The sequence below is a fragment of the Piliocolobus tephrosceles genome, chromosome 1 (genome assembly GCF_002776525.5).
Source record: "Piliocolobus tephrosceles isolate RC106 chromosome 1, ASM277652v3, whole genome shotgun sequence".
NCBI lineage: Eukaryota > Metazoa > Chordata > Mammalia > Primates > Cercopithecidae > Piliocolobus > Piliocolobus tephrosceles.
Genome location: NC_045434.1, coordinates 84,816,142 through 84,835,887, shown reverse-complemented (window position 1 = coordinate 84,835,887; position 19,746 = coordinate 84,816,142). Strand labels below are relative to the sequence as shown.

Sequence of the window (19,746 nt, the reverse complement as noted above, 5' to 3'; positions counted from 1 at the left end):
CCACCATCGATCCATTCATCCATCCATCCATCCACAATCCATCCATTGTCCATCCATTACCCATCATCCACCATCTACCATCACTCATCCATCCGTTCACCCATCATCCATTCATCATCCATCATCATCAATTCATCACCCAGCCATCATTCAACCGTCATCCATCTATCTTCCCCTTCATTGTCTGTCCATTCATCATCTATCTGTTGCCCATCACCCATCCATCTCTAATCCATCCATCACCATTTATCCATCACCATTCATCCATCATTCACCTATCATCCATTCACTCATCTATCCACCACCCACCATCCATCCATCATCCATCCATCCATCCATCCATCCATCCATCCATCCATCCAGGATCTGAGAATCCCTAATGAGCCAGGCACTGGGCTGAACTAGGAATATGAGATGAATAAGAAGCAAGGTGCCCACTCTCAAGAACCATAGAAAAAAAATCCTCCAGAGGCTGGGCGCGGTGGCTCATGGCTGTAATCCCAGCACTTTGGGGTGGCTGAGGTGGGCAGATCATGAGGTCAAGAGATCGAGACCATCCTGGCCAACATGGTGAAACCACGTCTCTACTAAAAATACGAAAATTAGTGGGGCGTGTTGTTGGGCGCCTGTAGTCACAGCTACTTAAGAGGCTGAGGTGGGAGAATTGCTTGAACCCGGGAGGCGGAGGTTGCAGTGAGCCGAGGTCGCGCCACTGCACTCCAGCCTGAAAACAGAGGGAGACTCCATCAAAAGAAAAAAAAGTCCTCCAGAAAGTAGACTGCTGCTCAATATGATAAAATTTCTAACAACCTAGGCTTTCTGAAAGTTGAAGGAGTTCCTGTCCTGGTGATAAATAAAACAGAGGTTGGATGACAACCTTTCAGGAGAAGAGAGTCCTTGCCTTGGTAAGGAGAATGAACCAGGGGAAGCCTTCCCTATCTCTAGTGGGAGGCTTTGCTGGTGTGTGTGTTAGGTTTTTTGCCTGGGACTGTGCTAAATCACGTGCTTTGGGGAGCTTACAGTTCACAAGGGAGGCAGTAGAGAGGACAAGGAAACACAGCAAGGCTTGACAACATGAGCTCTGAGGCAGGCCTGGGATGGAGGGGCGATGAATAGTGGGTAGATGGATGGGTGGGTGGATAGATAATGGATTGAGGGATGGTGGATAGATGGATGATGATGAATTGATGGATGGTGGATGGATGGATAGATGGATGGATGAATGATTGATGGATGCTGGATGGATGGACGATGGACAGTGGATGGATAGATGGATGATAGATTGATGGATGGCACATAGACGGATGGATAGATGGATGGATGTTGGATGGTGGATGGATGGATGGATGAATTGATGGATGGTAGATCATGCATGATGGATAAATGGATGATGATGATGGATGGATAGATGAATGATGGATTGATGGATGGTGAATCATGCATGATGGATGAGTGGATGATGGAAGGATGGATGGATAAAGTCTGAGAAGGTGAGGGAGTTCTAGGTGGTAAGAGGTGGACATTTAGGGAAAGGCAGAAGAGCTGCCAGGCAAGGCTGCATCACAGCTGAGGGCAGTGCAGTTGTCGGATGCAGGGAATCATGAGATGAGCTTTGATGGTTCCTTTGTCTCTTGCATCTCAGAGCTTTTGGACTACAGGGATCTTAACAATCCTTTGTTTCTAGATTTGGATTTAATGGGCTTTGCAAGTATCAGAGAGCATCTGGGGACTAAGAGAGGACTGCCAAGTGTTTTTATTTTGTTGAGAGAGGAAAAGATATATATACATAGATAGATAGATAGATAGATAGATAGATAGAGACATATCTCTCTATATATAGACAGATAGATATAGATATGTAAATATATGGTAGATATTATGTATATATATGTATAAAATATCTACCATCATAATTTCAAAAAAGGACCTTTGAACATCAAACAGGGAGGATATGTTTCCAAATTCTTTTTTTTTTTTTTTTTTTGAGATGGAGTCTTGCTCTGTTGCCCAGGCTGGAGTGCAGGGGCACGATCTTGGCTCACTGCAAGCTCCGCGTCCCGGGTTCACGCCATTCTCCTGCCTCAGCTTCCTGAGTAGCTGGAACTACAGGTGCCCGCCACCACGCCCAGCTAATTTTTTTGTATTTTTGGTAGAGAAAGGGTTTCATCATGTTAGCCAGGATGGTCTCAGTCTCCTGACCTCGTGATCCACCCATCTCAGCCTCCCAAAGTGCTAAGATTACAGGTGTGAGCCACCGTGCCCGGCCATGTTTCCAAATTCTTAAATGTTGAACATTTGCCCAAATCATTCCAAAATCCTTGTCTTTCACATTTTACTAAAGTTGGTCAGTTGCCACTATTTATTAAGCAGCGACTGTCTTTTAAGTGGCAAAGAAGGCTGCAGCCTCTGTCCCCTCAGAGCTGACCTTCCCATGGGGAGGTGACCCAGGAAGCATTTCAGCAGGGACAGGTGTGTGCTCAGAAGGTAGGTGCTGAGGGAGCACAGCATGGAGGCTTCCCTGCTCTGGGGTGACAGTGGGAAAAGCAGGTCCAAGCCTATCCTTGTATTAACTAATGAGAGAAGTGGCCCTGACAGGAAGATGGCTCAGAGAGGGTCAGCCACGGGCCCCAGGCTGCACAGCAGTGAGTGCAGAGCCCAGACAGAGGGGTCACAAGAGAGGTCCCTGAACCCATCATTACAGGCTCCTGCAGCTCCAATGGGTACTCCCATGGCTGGTGTTTCTATGGCTGTAGCTCAAGGGAGCAGGGAGCCCACCTGCCTGGCTGGGTCCCCACTGCATGGCTGAGAGAGACATGCCTATCTGTGGAAAGGCTGTCGGGGCTGATACAGGGCAAGAAGAGAAGGACAGTCCAGAACTCCTGGGCTCCTGGGACATGCCTGTTGGTCCAGAGGGGACTCCTGAGTGGCTTTTCTGAGGGACAAACAACTTGAAGGAGGGAAAGTTCTGGGTCGGGGGAGGGGATTGTTGTTAGATGCAACCATAGGACAACGAAATCCAGCTCCTCAGGGAGGCAGAGTGCTCAGTCTGAAGGGCTTCACCCAGGTTGGCCCCTCTGGGAAGGCCAGCAGGGAACTAGGACTGGAGACTTCCAACAATGATCATGGCTTGGGGAGGGTCTCCAGTGATTCTGACACATCAACAGAGGTGAGATCTCCCAAGGTCAGATTCCATTCTGTGCTGACCCCTCCTCCGGGCTGTGACCAGAAGGGAGGCTATGGACAGCTTGGCCATGACTTTGTAAGGGCCATATGGGACCCTGGACAAGACCCTGAATAGGAGCCTGCCAGGAGAAGGGGGTTGGGGGGTGTCTCTGATATGCTGATGGCCATCCCCCCATGAGTGGGCAGTGGTCACTGGGTCTCTGGCCAGGCCTCTTCGGGGAGGTGGGCACCTTGGTCACAGGCTCTGGGATTCAGGGCCCTGGCTGCTGGCAGCTGGTGGCTGGGCTGCTCAGCCTGGGAACGGGGCTATGGTTCTGCCTCTGTGGCCCCATCCTGGGGCAGCTGACACCTCCTTTCCTAGGGGCTTGGGATGCCGCCTGTGCCCAGTCCGCTTCTTGATGTTGACCCATGCTCACCTGGTCATGCCTCCTGGGGCCCTCCAATGCTGTCCCCAGCCCCTGGAAACCTGTGGCTTCGTCTCTTTCCCCTGGCAATGCTGACAGTCTGACTGGACACCCCCAGCTCCAGCAGGGATGCACAGGCCGAGGGCAGGACCCCATGGTGGCCAGCTCAGCCAGGTGCTGGGGGCCCAGACTCCCAACATTGCCCACTGCCCAGGAGAAAAACTGCTGAATCTCCACTGAGAAGTTCTCACCTTCACTGTGACAAAAAATTCCTTCTGCCCCCCAAGTGCACCCTACTGCAGCCAGCTTCTCTCCCCAAGTCTGCAGGGCAAATGCCCCATCCCCCAGGCCTTGCCCCTGCCTTTTCTTACCAGCCCTTTTCTTTTCTGCCAGCCCTTTCCAGCACCAGTGAGGAGCAGTCTCCCTGTACTTCAGGGACTGGTCTTCAGGCATCTTGGTGGATGGAGGGTCACAGCGAACACAGCCCCCCGTGCACACTGCACTCTGTATGATTACCACACCCCCACCACACACCTGGGACCCATAGAGTTGTGGGTACAGTGGCCACCCAGAATGCATTGGGTCCCTCTCTCCTGGTGCTGCCCCCATCTCCTGCCTGCTGAGGCCACAGCTGCCGGAAGGGGCTGGCTGAGTGAGGGCGTGCCTTGGATCCCAGCTAGGACCACCTGACCAGACTGGCAAAATCCTTCTCGTGCCCATCGGGAGGCCACAACAGGCTTCCAGAGCAGCCAACGGGTGGGCCCTCTTCCCCCACTGAGGCCCGAGCACAGGGGAAGGAGAAGACCCTTTGCTGTGGGGCACACAGGGGGACTCAGCCCGCGCCCCTATCCCCACCGGAGCCGACGCCCGGGCGCCTCCCCTCAGGGGCTGCCCACCTTCCCTCATTCCTGCGGCCCCAGGAGGAGCCAGGCGGCCCGGAGGGGGTGTCGCGGTGGCATTTGGTAATCATGGCCTGCACAAAAGGCCCCGGAGCCACCTGAGAGCGGAATGCGGCCCGCGCCCCACCGCGGCCACGGCCCCTGACACCGCCGGGCGGCCCGCGCGGCCGGGCGCCGTGCTGACCCGCTGGGGCGCTTGAATCCGGCTTTGTGCGCCACTGTCACGCCGAGTTAGGCCCACAATGGCCGGCGATATTTTATATGAATTTCCCCCTGGTCGGTGATTAGGCGAGCGCAGGCCAGTCATAGCAACCTGGAAGTATGCGCCGCGCGCCAGGCCGTCGGGCGCGAGGGGAAATCCCCATTCAGAAGCTTTAATTCAGCACCGCGAAGGGCGTGTGAACCGCCCGCGCATTTGCACTCTCCCCTTGTGCTTAATCTTGTCGCCGTCGCTGGGATATTGTGCTCCCAGCCGGACACGGCGGGGAGTCAGCCGGGGTTCCCCTCCCACTGGGGAGAGTTAATGATATACCAGAGAGGCCGCTGGAGCCAGGGGAGCCCCCTAACCCAATGCTGCTTAAATGGCAACACTTTCCGATGGGGGGGGTCAGGGGTCGCAACCTGGATTTGGGGACGCTGGTTCCCTAAAGAGCTGCCCTCTGTGTCCCCATGTCCTAGCAGGCAGGCCCCACCTCTATGCCGGCCCTCATAGGCAGGGGACACACAGGGAGGTGGTGGACCACCCCGAGGGGCTCCTGGGGACTCTGCAGGGAGGAGAGAAGGCTGGGCTGTCTCCTGCCTGGGGATGACATTGGGGAGATGATGGGGGACTTGTGGGGGCACCCAGCAAGGCTTACTGACATGTGGTGTGCAGGAACCCTTTCATTATTCTCCCCACCCTTTGGGGCTGGAGGGGTCCTGGGACACCAACCAGGAATCTGGCCGTGTGCTTTGAGTGGGGATACCCTGGGGTTCACAGTCCAGGGCAGGGGGTGGTGACTGGAAATGCTTGAAGAGGGGGTGGTGTGTGAAGGCTGAGTGGGAAGGCCACTGCTGCAGGCCCCACCCACACTGGGTAGGAAGAAGCAAACCCCAGGGCTCTGGGAAGTGTCCACGAGGAGTTGTGGGGAGCACACTTACTTGGGAAGCACAAGAGATTGCATACCTCCCCCTGCCACTACGCTTCCCCCAGTCCATCTGGCAGGTGCCAGGACCTGGGGGGACTCCTGGGCCCAGCTCATGTTAGAGGGCACCAAGTGTGTGAGCACAGGTGGCATCCCTAGGCTCCAGGCCTCACCTGCTCCTGGCCTCTGTCCCCTTCTCTAGGGAGCACATACCCCACCTGGCCTAGAGCAGGCCAGCTCTCTGCAGAGCCACATGCCGCCTGAGATCCAGATGCTGGGCCCTGGGTTGCTGCATCTACTGCAGACATCCCTGCCCTTTCTCTGTACCTGTGTCCTTGCCAGCTTTACCTCGCCAGGGTTCAAGAGTGGAGTGTCTCCAACTCTGAGGGAAGTGAGCCCTCCCGGTGCCTAGGGCCTGCGGCAGGGGACAGAGAAGCTGCATGGTGTGCCCAGTCACCATGCACTTAAAATTCCTCAAATGCTTTCTGCCCCAGGCAGGTTGAATGTCCTGATCCTTTTGGACCCCAGAAGAGAGGGCTCTTCAGAGACCAGGCTCAGCTTCTGTGGCAGAGCCCCATGTTCCAACGACTGATGGTTTCTCCCAGCCTCAGTCTGGTGGCCCCAGCCCCCAGTCCCAGCCCAGGTGGATGGCAGATGGGGCTGAAAGCAGGAGGTGTGAGCATATGAAGCTTCTTCCTTCGTATGTTCACACTCATGCACACGCACACACACATGCATATGCATACACACAGGCATGCACATATATGGCATATGTGCACATATAGGCACACACATGCACCCCTCACAATGCACACACTAGGGTGCACACTCACATGTGCACACACACACAAGAGGCTGGGCCCCTCTCTTCACAGCTGGCTGAGGGTTTTTAACTGTGTTCAACAAGGCCATCTTGGCAGGGGTGGCCAGGCACCCTGCGGCCCCTGCCACAAAGCCTGGGGTGACCTTTGACATGATTAGGGTTGCCCTGACCCTAATCCAATCAGATGATTATGGAGAGCATGGCCAGGGCCTCCACAATGGCCTCCTGAGCAGGCCTCTCTCTGAGGCACCCGGCGGGCTCCTTGCTCCCAGGCCACCAGGACTCCAAGTATTTCTGAGTCTCTGTGGCAGGCAGGAGGGAGGAGCTGGCACTTCCCCTTTCCTACTTAAACCTATTTAAGCCATGAGGAGGTAGGAGGGGTCCCAGACTGTGTTCCTCCATCAGAAAGGGGAGGAGAAGGGGGTAGTAGGATGAGAGAAGGGGAGAAGGAGAGGGTTGAGGGGAGGTGAGTGGGGTGGGAGGGGAGGCTAGAAGCGCAGTAGCAGTTTAGCCCTTTGCAGAGAGGCCGGCATAGCAGCAGGAAAGCAACCCGAAACGGGGGCTCCCTGCCCCCACCCAATGTCATCACCTTGGGGCAGGACCTGGGCATCTGTGGGGCCCACTTGCCCCTGGAGAGCCTGTGGCATTAATCCAATAGCCCCATTGAGAAATTCTCAGTGACCGCGCAGATCCATCCCCGCCCTGCCCGGAGGAATGCACACATGGGGATGGGGTATCCTCTAGAGTCCTACCCTCTCTGCTTCCTCCCAGGCTACACCTGCCTTCCCTGAGGGCTCCGGGTTCCTCCAGTGATTCCTAAACTGTATGCTCCAGCTAGGCCTGTCACTGCTGGGCCTGCCTGAGGGCTCTGCTCACCCCCACATCAGCCCCAACCTTGGCATGGGCTGTCCCCTCTGCCTGGGGACTTTGCAGCCAGGTTGCCAAGGTTCAAGTCTCTGTTTTGTCACAGTGCTTCAGCTTCCTCATTTATAAAACAGGGTCACCTCACTGCTGGCCTCATCAGATGGGTGTTAGGATTCAACTGGCCACGGTGTGTCGAACACTTAAACAGTGCCTGGAAAGTACTGAATATGTGTGTTTTAAAGAAAGAAAATCCTTCAAGATTCAGCCCAGGGGCCACCTCCCCTGGGAAGCCCTCTTGGGATTCCCTGAGGCATGCACCATTGTCCTTAGGTCACTGACTTAACACATCATTTCTAAGCATGTGCTGTGTGGCAGAGTACATCTCTGTGCTTTCACAGGGGACTGACTGTGTACATTTGCACCACATGTATACCTGTGGCATGTGCTATCGGGATGCTGTCACACACCAGACCCATGGGAGACCCCCCAAGGGTCCCAGGTCTTGTTCCAGGAGACTCCTGGATCTTCCTGGAGTATGCCAAACCCTAGGGAGTTTCTCCCAGAAACCAAGAGTGGGAGCTATTGATAATGACTGGGACTTGTGAAAATCAGGCACCTTTAAATCCCTGTTTTCCTTAAACTTTAAGGAGGACCTAACTGAGTCATGTGCTGATAGGCTTTTTCCACATTTTGATGATAGGCCACCATGTGATTTTTGGCATACATAACTCTAAAAACATTCAAAGAATTGAGAGATGCATGATAACTAAGTGCTCCCATTTTTATCTATTTATTTATGTGAACAAAGTTTTTCTCACATCTAGCACTACTAAGTTCAAAAGCAAGATGGGCCTACCTGCAGCTAACATCCTATTCGGTGGTGAAAGACTGAAAGCTGTTTGTCCACTCTCAACTCTGCTATTCATCATGGAACCGGAGGCTCTGGCCAGGGCAATTAAGGAAGAAAAATGAAAAAAGTGCATCCAGATAGGAAGGAAGAAATAAAACTATCTTATATGTAGAATGCCCTAAAGAATCTGCAAATAAAAAATACATTAGAACTGATAAACAACTCCAGCAAGGTTACAGAGTACAAGATTCATATTAAAAATCATTTGTGTGTGTGCGTGTGTGTGCGTGCGCACGCGCATATGTGTGTGTGTGTTTTTGAGACAGAGTCTCACTCTGTTGCCCAGGCTGGAGTGTAGTGGTGATCTCAGCTCATTCAACCTCCGCCTCCTGGGCTTAAGGGATTCTTGTTCCTCAGCGTCCTGAGTAGCTGGGACTACAGGTGTGCACCACCATGCCTGGCTAATTTTTGTGTTTTTAGTAGAGACAGGGTTTTATCATGTTGGCCAGGGTGGTCTTGAGCCCCTGACCTCAAATGATCTCCCTGTCTTGGTCTCCCAGAGTGCTGGGATTACAGGCATGAGCCACTGCACCCGGCTTCATTTATGTTTCTATACACTAGTGACAAATAATTAAAAAATGAGATTAATAAAACAATTTCATTCACAACAGCATCAAAAAGAATAGAATACTTAGGAATACATTTAACAAAAGAAGTGCAAGATTTGTATGCTGAAAACTACAAAATGTCATGAAAGAAATTAAAGACCTAAATGGGAGGATATCCTATGTTCATGGATCAGAAGACACAATATTAGAACAATATTTCCCAAACTGATCTATGCATTCAACACAATTTCTAAAAGTCTAAGCTTTGTTTTTTGCAGAAATTAATGAGCTAATCCTAAAAGTGATATGGAACTGTAATTGCCTCCAAATAGCCAAAATAACCTTGAAAAGAAAGATGAGCAGGAGGACTCACATGTTGTAATTTCAAAACACTACAAAACTATAATAATCAAAACAGTGTGACACTGGCATAAAGACAGACATATGGAACAATGGAATAGAATAAAGAGCCCAGAAATAAATTCATACATCTAGGGCCAACTGATTTGCAGTAAAGGTGCCAGGACTATTCAAAGGGGAAAGAACAGTCTGCAACAGATGGTGCTGGAATAACTGGATTTCCACATGCAAAAGAATGTGATTAGATCCCTACCTCACCTCGTCTATGAAAATTAAAATAAAGACCGAGATGTAAGAGCTAAAACTCTAAAACTCTTATATATATTTAAAAAAAAAACTAATTAAGAGTAGATCTTTGTGAGCTTGGGTTAGGCAATGGTCTCTTAGATATGGCATCAAAAGCCAAGGAATCAAAGAAAAAACTGATAATTTGGAATTCATCAAAATTAAAATCTTGCATGCCTCAAAGGACACCATCAAGCAAGTGAAAAGACAACCCATGGAATGGGGGAAAATATTTGCATATCATGTATTGGCTAAGGAACTTGAATGCAGACTATATAAAGCACTCTTACAACCCAATGACAAAAAGACAAACAACCCAATTAAAATGTGAGTGGAAGAATGGAATAGACATTACTACAAGGAAGAGAGGCAAATGGCCAATGAGCACATGAAAAGATACGCAACATCCTTAGGTATCAGGGAAATGCAAATGAAAACCTCAATGGGACATTGCTTCACACCCACTAGGATGGCTAGAACAAAACCAGCAAGCAGAAAATAACAAGTGCTGGTGAAGATGTGCAGAAATCAAAATCCTCAGACCCTGCTGATGGGAATGTAAAATGGTGCAGACACTTTGGAATAGTTTGACAGTTCCTCAAAAAGTTAAGCAGGGAGTTCCTCTATGACCCAATTCTGCTCCTAGGTATATACCAGAGAGAATTGAAAATACACATTCACACAAAAAGCATTATTTATAATAGTCAAGAAATTGAAAAAACCCAATTGCCTGTCAATGAGTGAATGGGTAAACAAAATATGGTCTATCCATACAAATGGACTATTACTCAGCCATAAAAGGGAAGGAAGTTCTGGTATATGACCAGGCTCCTAGACCATAGATTTGGGGACTCCAGATCAGCACTCGTTCATAGGCCTCTTCTCGAAGCAGCTGGAGGTGCAATTAGGTTTAGGATCCAGTGCTGTTCACCGACTTTGGGGCTTTGCATTCAGCTGGCTGGTCCCCCAGCCAATCTGCTGGCTGGGATTCCCATCTGTGCAGATCTGTGCCTTTCCATGGGCGTGGTCCGATTAATCCAGACAGCGATGGCACAGGTTCCCCAAGGCTCAGCTTGGAGGATAGACCCAAGCTTTCCTGAATGTATGACTCATGAGGCTAGCTTCCTCCTGGCCTCCAGCCGGGCTCAGATGTCCAGGTTGGGAGTCAGTGAGCTGTCTATGGGCAGGAGCGCCCCCCGCTTCCACAAGTGAGATGTCCTCTCCTCTTCCACAAGTGAGAGACACCCTGACATTCTGGAGGACAATGGAATATCCTAAAGATGCCTGAGGGTAGCAGGGCTTTAGGGAATGGCATGTTGCCCTCTGACCCCATGCAGCACAGCCTTCCTCCATCACCTGGTATGGCTCTAAGCAGGTCAGGCTTCCTGCTTTCTTCCTAAAATCCATGTTTCCTTCTCAGAGGGGGAGTGGGCAGCCCTAAGCACCCCATCCTGGCTCTGGAGCCAGCAACCACATGGCACAGGGCCCAGTCTGGTGCTCTTGGCCTTTTGCAGTGTATATGTTGCCCACGCCTCCCTCTGTGCCACCACTGGCTACAGGACAGCCCAGGAACCCTAGCAGGCAGCAATTGCATCACATGCACACATAGACATGCACATGCATGCCACAGCCACATGCACACGTGCACACGCACATCCACATACACCCATGCACAGGCACATGTATCCACCAAACCACATATACATTCACTACACCTGACACATACACATGCACACACATGCACATGCACACACCCCGCACCACACCACGTGCATGCGCACACATGACACATCACACCACATCCCCATGCACATGCACACTCACATACGCACAATGCATCACACATCACACACACACTTGGACATGCTCGATGAGCTGCACAGCCCTGGGACCTTACTTCTGTGCACCCTGGCAGCCGTCTCCAGGGGAGCTGCGTGGTGTATTTCCCCGACCAGCAGGTCTGTGAGGTCTGACAAGCTGTAAGCATTCTTCCATTATACAAATGGGAGGCTGAAGCTCCAGGAAGTGAGCTGCCTCTCACTCAAGGTCATAGGAAGGCCACCGTCCGAGCTCCCCAAGTTCCAGTTTCTTCTCCTACGTGGACCCTGACTTGTCCCTCAGGGACATCCTCCTTATCCCACAGTGACCAGTGCCCGGACTCTGAGCCTGACCCTCTTGTCCCCACTCTCCGCCTCACAGTGCCTTCCCCACGCCTGAAGGACACAGGCCCGTGATGGGGGCTGGGGTATGGCCATGACTGCTGGATGTTGGAGGGCTCCTGCCCATGGACGGCCTCAGCCAGGCCCCGCCAGCCCTGGAGGCAGTGTCAGCTGCGCACTTGGGGGCTCTCCTGGTCAGGGCAGGCCCCCCAGAGCCAGGCATCTCCTCTTCAGAGGACTTGTGGTCTTCCTTTGCATTTGGCTGCAGGGGCTGAGCAAGGCCATGCTCTCCTTCCACAGAATCATCAGCTCATGGGGCTGACCAGAGGCTGTGAAGCAGGGTGAGGGGATAGGAGCAAGCATGGGGGACACTCCTGAGAGGACCTGTGGGAATTACAACAGTAGAAAGGGTATTCCTGGCAGAGGGACTGCAAAGTGCAAAGGTGGGAGGGAGGGGGCATCATGCTCAGTGTTTGAGAAGTAGCCAAGAGGCCAGTGGAGCTGGAAGACACAGGGACTGTCTCAGTTCGTGCGGGCTGCTCTAACAAAACACCATAGACAGGGAGCTCATGAACAGCACAAGTCCAAGGGCAAGGCACTGGCAGGTTTGGTGCCCGGCGAGGGCGTCTCCTGGTTCATAGACCTCTCTTTCTCACTGGGTCAGTATATGTGTGGTGGAAGGACTGAGAGGTTCCTTTTTATTTATTTATTTATTATTTGTTTATTTATATTTTTCCTTTTTTTTTTTTTTTTGAGATGGAGTCTTACACTGTTGCCCAGGCTGGAATGCAGTGATGTGATCTTGGCTCACTGAAACCTTTGCCTCCAGGGTTCAAGTGATTCTCATGCCTCAGCCTCCCGACTAGCTGGGATTACAGACATCCGCCACCATCCTTGGCTAATTTTTTTGTGTTTTAGTAGAAATGGGGTTTCACCACGTTAGCCAGGCTGGTCTCCAACTCCTGACCTCAAGTGATCTCCCTGCCTCCACCTCCCAAAGTGCTGGGATTTCAGGCGCGAGCCACCGCACCCGGTGCATTTATTTTTATTTTTATATTTTTCAGAGGCAGGGTCTCATTCTGTTGCCCAAGCTGGAGCACAGTGGTGCCATCATGACTCATTGTAGCCTCAACCTGGACTCAAGTGACCCTTCCTGAGTAGCTAGGACTACAGGCATGCACCACCGTGCTTCACTAGTATATGTTTTTGCAAAGATGGGGTCTTGCTATGTTTCCCAGGCTGGTCTTTAACTCCTGGCCTCAAGCAATCCTCCCACCTCGGCCTCAGTGGCACTGATCCCACTCATGAGGCTTTACCCTCATGACCTGACCACCTCCCAAAGGCCCCACTTCCTAACACCGTCACCTGTGGATTTCAGTGAGGATTTCAGTGTAGGAATGAGGGAGGGACACAAGTATTCATACTCTTGCAGGGAGGACAGGGAGGAAGGTAAGGTGGCAGCCAAGGGCCCAGGGTTTTTGACCTAAGCAACAGAAAACTGAGGTTGTCCATTATAAAATGAGGGAGCCAGCAGGGAAGCAGATTTGTGGAGAAGTGAGATGAACCGTGGCCTTGGGCATTCTGCCAGCAGGACCCTCAGGACTGCAAGGTCCCTGGGAGGACTTTCCCAGTATGACCTATCTCGCCTTTGTCTGAGTAGCCTTCCTTCGGCACCGTGGTCTCCAAGGTCTCCTCAGCTTGCTAATCACATGCTCAGCACAGCTGTGGTCCCCTGGGTCCTGCCTCGGCCAGCAGGACTGTGCTGGGCCACCCTGGGGTGGATGGTACTATGCACATTCCACCCTACATGCTGGTCTCCCAAAGTGACCTTGATGCTCCATTGAGTGGTGGGATCTATGTCCTCTAGCCCAGAATACAGCCTGGAACCCAAAAGGAAGCTCCAAGGGCCCTCCAAAAAATTAGACACAAACGGTTAGTACCGACATTGTTAGCTCTCTGGAAAGTAGTCAAAGGGTCACCGCAACCCAGTGAATGTCAACTTGAGGAAATGGTGACCTTGACTTGCTAGGAGAGCCTGGTGGTGTTTTAATGTGGTGGTGCCCACAAGCCTCCCTGGGACAGTGAAGGCCGGTGTTCCCCGGGCAGGTGGATAGTTCTGGAGAGAGTGGAGGAGACCTTTTCCCCAAGGAATTGTTTGTCTGTTTTAACCTGTTTGGGTAAAAAAAAAAATTCATTTTGCTTAACTCAGAACTCTCTCAGGATGGAGCAGTGGCTAATCGAAGGGTGATCTTTGAAAACCTTGAAAGTTAAATAAAGCCACTGCCACCTGGGGCAACTGGATAAAGGGCATTTGTGAAAAACCTGCAGCCAACACTGCTGAAAAAAATCAAAGACAACACAAACAAACAGAAACACATCCCATGCTCATGGACAGTAAGAATCAATATTGTGAACATGACAATACTGCCCAAAGCAATCTACAGCTTCAAGGCAATGCCCATCAAAATGCCAACATCATTTTTCACAGAATTAGGAAAAACAATCCTAAAATTTATATGGAACCAGCCGGGTGTGGTGGCTTAAGCCTGTAATTTGAGAGACTAAGGTGGGTGGATCACTTGAGGTCAGGAGTTTGAGACCAGCCTGACTAACATGGCAAAACTCTGTCTCTATTAAAAATACAAAAAACAAAACAGCAACAACAAAAAATTAGCCAGGTGTTGTGGCACACGCCTGTAATCCCAGTTACTTGGGAGGCTGAGGCAGGGAATCCAGGAGATGGCTTGAACCTGGGAGGCAGAGGTTGCAGTGATCCGAGATCGCTCCACTGAACTCTAGCCTGGGCAACAGAGTGAGACTCCATCTCAAAAAAAAGAAAAAAAAAATTATATGGAACCAAAAAAGATCCCGAATAACCAAAACAATCCTAAGCAAAACCAAATTATACTACTAATTATACTACTATACTAATTTGAAGCAAGCTTCAAGTGCCATGGTGACCAAAACAGCATGGAATTTGTATAAAAGTAGGCACATAGACCAATGGAACAGAATAGAGAACCCAGAAATAAAGCCAAAAATGTACAGACAACTGATCTTTGACAAAGCATTAATTGGAAAAAGGTCACCCTAATTAATAATTGGTGCTGGGGAAACTGGCGAACCACATGTAGGAGAATGAAACTGGATGCTCATCTCTCACCTTATGCAAAAATCAACTCCAGATGGATCAAAGACTTAAATCTAAGACCTGAAGCTATAAAAATTCTAGAAGACAACATTGGAAAAACCCTTCTAGACATCAACCTAGGCAAATAATTCATGACTAAGAGCCCCAAAACAAATGCAACAAAAATAAAAATAAAAATAAATAAATGGGACCTAATTGAATTAAAAAAGCTTCTGCACACAAAAATAAATAGCCATCAGAGTAAACAGACAACCCACAGAGTGGGAGAAAATATTCACAAACCATGCATTTGACAAAGGGCTTATATCTGGAATTGACAAGGAATTCAAACAAATCAGCAAGAAAAAACAAATAATCCCATTAAAAAGTGGGTAAGGGACATGAATAGACATTCTCAAAAAAAGATATACAAATGGCCAACAAACATAGGTAAAAATGCTCAACATCACTAATCACCATGGAGACACAAATTAAAGCCACAACGAGATACCACCTTACTCTTGCAAGGACGTCATTATTAAAAAATAAAAAAATAATAGATGTTGGTGTGGATGTGGGGAAGAGAGGATGCTTATACACTACTGGTAGGAATGTCAGTTAGTTCAACCACTGTGGAAAACAGTATGGTGATTCCTTAAAGAGCTGAAAGTAGTTCTATCATTCAATCTAGCAATCCCACTACTGGGTATCTACCCAAAGGAAAAGAAGTTATTATATGAAAAAGACACTTTCACACATATGTTCACAGCAGCACAATTCCCAATTGCAAACATGTGGAACCAGCCTAAGTGCCCATCAACTCATGAGTGGATAAAGAAAATGTGGTGTATAAGGCCAGGCACGGTGGCTCACGCCTATAATCCCAGCACTTACGGAGGCTGAGGCAGGTGGATCACCTGATGTCAGGAAGTCAAGACCAGCCCAACATGATGAAACCCTGTCTGTACTGAAAAAACAAAAATTAGTGAGGCTTGGTGGCAGGCGCCTGTAGTCTCAGCTACTCTGGAGGCTGAGGCAGGAGAATCACTTGAAACCAGGAGGTAGAGGTTGCAGTGAGCCGAGATCGCACCACTGCACTCCAGGCTGGATGACAGAGCGAGACCCTATCTCAAAAAAAAATAAAAGAAAATAAAGAAAATGTGGTATATATACACCATGGAATACACTCAGACATTAACAGGAATGAAATAATGTCGTTTGCAGTAATTTGGATGGAGCTGGAAGCCATTATTCTAAGTGAAATAACCAAATATCCTGTGTTCTTACTTATAAGTGGGAGATAAGCTATGAGAACACAAAGGCAGACAGTGATATCACGGACACTGGAGACTCAGAAGAGGGAGGTTGGAAGGGAAGCTAGGGATAAAACACTACATATTGGGTACAATGTACATTAGTTAGGTGAGGGGTGCACTAAAATCTCAGTTCACCACTAACAATTCATCCATGTAACAAAAAAACACTTGTACCCCAAAAGTTATCGAAATAGAAATTAAAAATAAATAAATAAGAATAAATAAAGAAAAATATGCAGCCAACACCATATATGCAGGCAGCTCAAAGTTTTCACCCTAAGATCAGGAGCAAGGGAAGGATGCCCACTTTTACCATTTCTGTTCAACATAGCACTGGAAGTCCTAGCCAGAGCAATCAGGAAAGAAAAAGAAATAAAAGACATCCAAATAAGAAAGGAAGAAAGGCAGCAGTTTCCATCCACAGATGACATCAACCTATACATATAGAAAATTCTACACAATTCACCAAAACCCTCTCAAAGCTAACAAACAAATTAAGCAGGGTTACAGTTGAGGATCAAAACTCAAAAAAATGTATTTCTTGATTAAAAAGTTGTATTTCTATATATTAACAATGGAAAATCTGAAAAAAAAAATTTAGAAAACAATTACAAGCTGGTCACAGTGGCTCATGCTTGTGGTTACGGGCACTTTGGAAGGCCGAGGTGGGAGGATTGCTTGAGCCCCAGAAGTTGAAGACCAGCCTGGGCAACATAGGGAGACCTCCATCTCTACAATAATAAAAAAAAAAAATACAAAAAATTAGCCAAGCATGGCTACTCAGCAGGCTGAGGCAGGAGAATTACTTGAGCCTGGGAGATAGAAGTGCAGTGAGCCAAGATGGTGCCACTGCACTCCAGCCTAGGCAACAGAGACAGACACTGTCTCAAACTAAAAAAAAAAAAAAAAAAAAAGAAAAGAAAAATGATTCCATTGACAATAGCATCAAAAAGAAAAAAGTACTTAGGAATACATTAACCATGGAGGTACACAACCCATACCCTAAAAACTACAAAACATGGCTGAAAGAAATTACAGAAGCTGGGCACAGTGGCTAATGCCCTGTAATCCCAACACTTTGGGAGGCTAGGGCGGGCGGATTGCTTCAGCCCAGGAGTTAGAGACCAGTCTGGCCAACATAGCAAAACCTCATCTCTACAAAAAATACAAAAATCACGGGGGCATAGTGGCACATGCCTATAGTCCCAGCTACGTGGGAGGCTACAGCAGGAGGATCACTTGAACCTGGAAGGTCAAGGCTGCAATGAGCCGTGATCATGCCACTGCACTCCAGCCTGAGCAACATGAGCAACAGAGTGAGACCTTGTCTCAAAAGCAAACAAACAAACAAAACAAAACTAAACAAAAAAACAAAATTAAAGAAGAAGATCTAAATAAATGGAAAGATTCTGAGCTCCTGGATTAAAGGACTTAATATTGTTAAGGAGGCAATGCTTCTCAAGGCAACCTACAGAATCAGTGAAATCCCCATGAAAATCCCAGCAGCATTTTTTTTCACAAATGGAAAAACTGCTCCTAAAATTTGCGTATAGTTGAAAGGGACCCCAAATAGTCAAAACAATCTTTTTTCCTGTCCCCTCCAAACAATCTGGAAAAGAAAGAACAAAGTTGGAAAACTTACTCTTCCCAATTTCGAAACATCCCACAAAGCTACAACAATCAAAATAGTGTGGTATTGGTGACAGACAGACATACAGACCAATAGACTGGAATTGAGAGTCCAGAAACAAATCTATACGTCTATGAGCAATTGATTTTCAGCAAGGGTGCCAAGACCATTTGATGGGAAAAAGAACAGCTTTTTCAATAGAAAGTACTGGAATAACTGAATTTCCATGCGCAAAAAAATGTGGTTGGATTCCTACCTCATACCACATCCAAAGATGAGCTCAAAATAGATCAAATACTTCAATGTAAAAGACAAACTATTAGGTTCTTTGAAGAAAACATAGTGTGAATCTTTGTGACCTTAGGTTAGCTAATTCTTGCTTCAATATGACATCTAAATAAATTGGATTTCACCAAAATTAAAACATTTTGCATATCAAAGGACACTCACAAAAATGAAAAAACCTACACAATGAGAGAGAAATATTCACCAATCATACATCTAATGCACGTCCAATATCCAGAATATATAAAGAACACTCACAACTCAACAACACAAAGACAAAGAATCCAATTTAAAAATGGGCAAAGGACTTGACTAAACATTTCAAAGAAGGTCTACAGCTGGCCCCAAAGCCCATGAAACGGTGCTTGGCATCATCAGTCATCAGGGAAGTGCAAAGTGAAATCAGAAGGAGGTTCTACTTCACACTCTAGAATGGCTGGAAGTAAGAAATACAAACACCAGATAACAGTGTGTCAGTGAGGATGAAGTTGGAACCCTCAAACAATACTGGTAGGAATATAAAATGGTGCAACTGCTGTGGAAAATAGTGTGATGGTTCCAGCACATTGCAGCCTTGACCCCCCAGGTCAAGCAAAGCAAAACAGAATTACCCTGTGACCCAGCAATTCCAATCCTAGATACAGAAACCAAAAGGTGTGAAAAAAGGTGTTCAAACACATGCATGTCCAAGAAAAGGCCACAGTAGCATTATTCACAGCAGCCAAAAGGTGGAGACCACGCTGATGTGCATCAGCCTGAAGAATGAATAAACAAGTGTGCTCCATCCATGCAATGGAATATTATTTATTAAGCCATGAACAGGAATGAAGTGCTGAAACTGTCCACAGTGCAGGTGAATCAACACGCTCAGTGAAAAAAAGCCAGACGCAAAATATTGAGCGATGCCGTTTCTTAAACAGGCAGAGTAGCTAAATCACAGGAGAGAAGGCAGGTGGGTGGGTGCCGGGGCTATCGAATGGAGAACGGGAATGGCTGCTTAATGGGCACAGGTTTCCTTTTTGGCTGATGAAGACGTTTTGGAACTAGGCAGGTGATGATTGCACAATTCTGTGAGTATACCAAATGCTACTGAATTGGATACTTTAAAATTGCGGACTTTCTGGTATGTGAATTTCACCTCAACTTTTTTATAAAAGATGCTAAAGTTTTAATCTTGCCCATGTTCTCGCCGCCTCTGTCTCCCTGTCTCTCAGTTTCTCTCTGTGTGTCTCTCTCTGTCACTCTTTGGCTCTCTCTTTCTATTTCTATCTCTCTGTCTCTCTGCATCTTTGTGTCTCTGTCTCTCTATTCCTCTGTGTCTTTCTCTTTTGGTCTCTATGTCCCTCTCCGTCTCTCTCTCTGTGTGTCTTTGTCTGTCTGTCTCTGTGTGTGTCTCTGTCACTCTCTGCATCTTTCTGTCTCTATCTTTTTCTGTCTCACTGTTCCTCTCTGTGTGTGTCTGTGTCTCTGTCTCTCTCTGTGTCTCTGTCTCTCTCTCTCTCTGTCTCTCTCTGTTTTTCTCTCTGTTTCTCTTTCTCCTCCAGCGTGCCTCCAAACCTCTCCCTTCTTGTAGGTCTTTCAGTTTGTGTATTTCCTCTGCAAGCCTGGCCTGTGCCCTGGCTCCTGGGAGCAACCCCGCCGCTGGCCATGGTTGGAGTCACCCTAAAATGCCCGCTTTCCTGTCCAGGGAGCAGAAGGAGGAGGGATACCCGAATAACCCCGCGGGCTCAGTCCTGCTTCAGCTCCAGATCGTCCTCCTGACAGTAAGCGGGAAGGACCCTAGCGTCCACGTGAGGCGCTGTTCCCACCGCGTGCACAGATGAGAA

General features: G+C 48.5%; 1 protein-coding gene across 1 annotated transcript in view; it reads right to left on the bottom strand.

Moving 5' to 3' along the window:
* The window catches only part of WNT3A (Wnt family member 3A), a 54,331-nt gene that overhangs the window by 18,883 nt on the left and 15,702 nt on the right, over positions 1 to 19,746 (bottom strand). The gene's annotated exons all lie outside the window — the stretch shown is intronic.